The sequence below is a fragment of the Phalacrocorax carbo genome, chromosome 15 (genome assembly GCF_963921805.1).
Source record: "Phalacrocorax carbo chromosome 15, bPhaCar2.1, whole genome shotgun sequence".
Classification (NCBI taxonomy): Eukaryota; Metazoa; Chordata; class Aves; order Suliformes; family Phalacrocoracidae; genus Phalacrocorax; species Phalacrocorax carbo.
Genome location: NC_087527.1, coordinates 15,832,905 through 15,836,729, shown reverse-complemented (window position 1 = coordinate 15,836,729; position 3,825 = coordinate 15,832,905).

Genomic DNA, 3,825 nt, shown 5'->3' with positions numbered 1-3,825 from the left:
TTTCAGACCAGGTGGAAGCCAAGACTGGGAGTAAGTAGGGTAACTGCTCAAAGGTCTATTCTATTGTTATACATAATTCAGCAAACCCAAGGTGATGCACATTGCCTTTACCAACACATCATCGAGCAACACTGTCTGTCATTTTGAGCTCAAACCCTAACAACCATAGTTTGGGCTTCAGCTGGGGTGGAGAAAGCCGCTACAACTTCTGAAGACTTGTGTCCCCAAGCTAAACTGATTAATTGTTATCAAGAGTGGGAAAAAGCACACGCGTTGCAAGAAAAGACCGTTTCAGGGGCCCTGCTTTCACTGAATTACTAGCATGCCACTTAATGCAGTGAAGGCTCCTATCGTGATATCGGATACATTTTTGCATAGTTACTGCAGAAGTTAATCATCTCTATGCTAGAGAAAAGGGCATGCATTGAAAGAAGACTGACCCATGCAGTGATGAGAAAATGAAACAGAATTTTGCAGAAGAAAAAGTTATTAACCTGCCCATGCAGAGACAGGGAAAAGTGAAGTAGTAAATAGATTAAAATAAACACAGTAACAGACAGATAACAAAATGAGCAGGCTCTTTCCAAAAGAACACCAAAACTACATAGTATTAGAGACCTTGAGAAAATGCTGTTTATCCCCTCCTATTTACTTATCCCTTTCATTATACGGTATATACATCGTGTGTGCTTTTTAGGGGGAGGGAGAGCTGCTTACTCTGAAGCGCTGCGTAAGTTTAAGACGCTGTATAAAAATAAAGACCAGGGAGAATGGATTTTACCAGGTGGGTCCCGCACGCCCTGGTTAACCTCAGGGTTGTTAACACTATGGGAAAAGTGAGGGTTGTCACTGAGCAGATACAAAGCCAAATCTGACATCTCTAACTCACCTGAACAATGCACAAATCCGCTGGCATTTCCTGGCATATCCTGATGTGATTATATAATGAGGCAATGGTCGCATTTATAAATAAAAACTAAAAAACAATAGAGCAGGTACGTGACTTCCTTTGTTTCCCATGAATTCTGCACTGCACTTGCGATGTCCAGGCTTGGAACAACCACAGAAAGATCCAACAGCTGAAAATCAGAGTGAAAATCAGGGATAACCATTCTCATCCTTCCCATTATGGATTCTTTCAGATCTGTTATCAGCTTCTTCCTTTTACAGCCCACCTTAAAGAAGTGGTATCTACCCTGGCCTGGGTGCTACAGGAAAATCCACCTACAGGACACCAATAATGAACACAGCAGAGAATTGCCCCACAGTATAAAAGAAAACTAGAATGGGTTAAGGTGACTGAGTCAGTTTAGAAATGGACCAACCATGGTGAACCAGCCAGTTTGTAATGTCTGCATTTCACAGGGATACAGGAAGGCAACATTATCAGAGTTTGTTTAACAATTTAAACTCTGTCACAGTGAGAAAGACACAAGATTTACCATGCTGGATTAGATTATGCAGAAGCAGCCCCTTGTGACTCTGTTGTTCTGTCCTGTCCTGCACGGGAGCCAGCCCTGGGTTCTAACACTTCCATCTCTCACTCTAAGTCAATGGTTTAGTCTGTAAGCTTGCTTAGCAGCACGTCCTTTTGGTATTCAGGCCCAGCTCAAAGTCACTGGGCCAAAGTCCTTCAGGTGATTCTGAACAATTTTTTTCAAAATTTGTAAAAGAAAATAATCTTCAAGCCTGTTTACTGGCACACACGGGTTTCTAGAGCACACTGGAAAATCTGGGTACATACAGTTGACCAGAAATTTTTGCTGTACATCTAAGGCCAGGACTCCAAGGAATCCTCTTTTGTTTCTAGCTTTAAGCACCTTGGCACCTAAATAGACACTCCTGCTGTAGCAGGGCACTTAACACATACTGAAAAACAAACCAAAGTCTCAGATACATGCTGAAGGATGCCTAAGAATCAACAGGTAGACTGTTCTGGATTTTACAGGAGAGGATCAGAAAAATACATTCCTACTGCTCGTTAATGGCCAAAATTACCATCTGAGAGACTGTCAGGAAAATTAGGGAAGGAGGGAACCTGTAGAGCTAGTGTGGATATTTCAAAAGATGCATTAGTGAATAATGCATGTGTAACGTGCAAATATAACAGCCACCTTTTAGTATTAAAAGAAAAAGGTATTTTAATTCATTAGAAAGGTTCTCCCACACAGTAAACAAACAGTAAAAATAAACACAAAGCATGTATCATCAGATTATTTACAGAATCCCATATGCAGGAAAAATGTTTCCACTTGACCACACTTCTGAAATGCTCTTAATTATTAGTGGCAAGGGATGAAAAGGAAAAAGCCCGACTCAGCTTGCATGACTGACAATTAGAAAAAAGGCCCTTGGTCAGTTGAGCAAATACGATCTGGAGTCACTGACACATAAATGTCACATCTCCCAGGGAGAAGAGTTACTTGTCAAAATAAAGACGTGCTTTGAATTCTGGGAGAAGCAAAAAGTAGACAATGGGTCTTCTAATTCAAATATATTCTAAAAACCTACTGAGTGTTGCGGCAACGTCAGCCTACTGGAAACAGAAGACACAACCTATTCTTGCACAAAACAGGTATGGAACTGTACATCTGGCAGCATGTGTTTAAAGACTGCCGGGAGTGTACGCTGATAGAAAGCTCCCAGTGGAAAAACTCCCCGAAAACAACACACAACTTCCAGCAAATCCTCACAACTCATGTCGCAAAGGGCCGATCCCACCAAATACTGGTAGCTGAGATCTATTCTCCAAATGACAGCTACTCTCTAGGTTGTTGTAGCGATTCAGGCAACACGTGAAAGTCTCTTACCTCAAAGGGACATAATGTTGTCTTTCAAAATACTGAACCAATTCTTTAAATGGGTGTACAAGAGAGGAGGATGATTTATGAGGAAGTCAAACCCAGCACTAGTCCCTTTTGCTTCCTAATTTAATACCAAATTGAGCACAACAGCACGCACGTAGCAATCCTTACAGCAGAGATGATCAGAGCAAACAGCAGCCATCACGCGTTTGTACAGGAGCTGGCGCTGCCTCCCACCAGTATGGGGAAGTGAAAAGCAATGGCCTGAAAAATTTTGAGTAGAGTCAAGCATTAGATGCAGTGAAGAGAACACACAGAACCCCCACGGGAGCAGCAAGAGTGACACCCTGAAATCCCAACTGCCCCACCAAAGGTGACACCATCAGGGCAGCGACACATGCTTATTTGGCTGAGCAGTCAGTTAGGAATCAATTGTAAGGTATCTTACGAATAACAGCTAGCTGTGATGGCTGTGCACATAGTAAGAGAGTTTTAGTCTTTGCCTCTGTCTCTACAGCTCAGTTAATGGTCCCATTATAAAACAAACTTCCATCGTAAAAAACCCCCTTTGTCGTCTCCCACCAGAACGTGATTCTGCCATTGCTGTGCTTCAGTTGCACAGAGACCGTCACAGTAAGACGCTGGGGAAGAGACCAACGAGGACATAATATTCCCCCCAAGACACTGCTGAAACCTGAAACAGATGAGGGCTGTGATATTTCTTGCCCGTTGTGACGAGGTTAACCTGTCTCCTGCAGGACTTGCTGCTTCCATTTGCTCAACCTGTGATAAGCTGCAAATGAAATCACCTTGACAGCTATAAAAGGTCAGGTGTGGAAACATCATCCTTGTTTTAGCCAGTACCTTACCTACAGCATCTACTATTCATGGCCATATTAGTGCATCCGCAAAGGAAAAATCAGGCTTCTCATTGCAGCGGAACACCGATAGTACCTATCCCAGGAGCCCGCATCTTGCCACAGCACTCATGAAACCAGATCCTCCAGCTGCAAGAACAGAA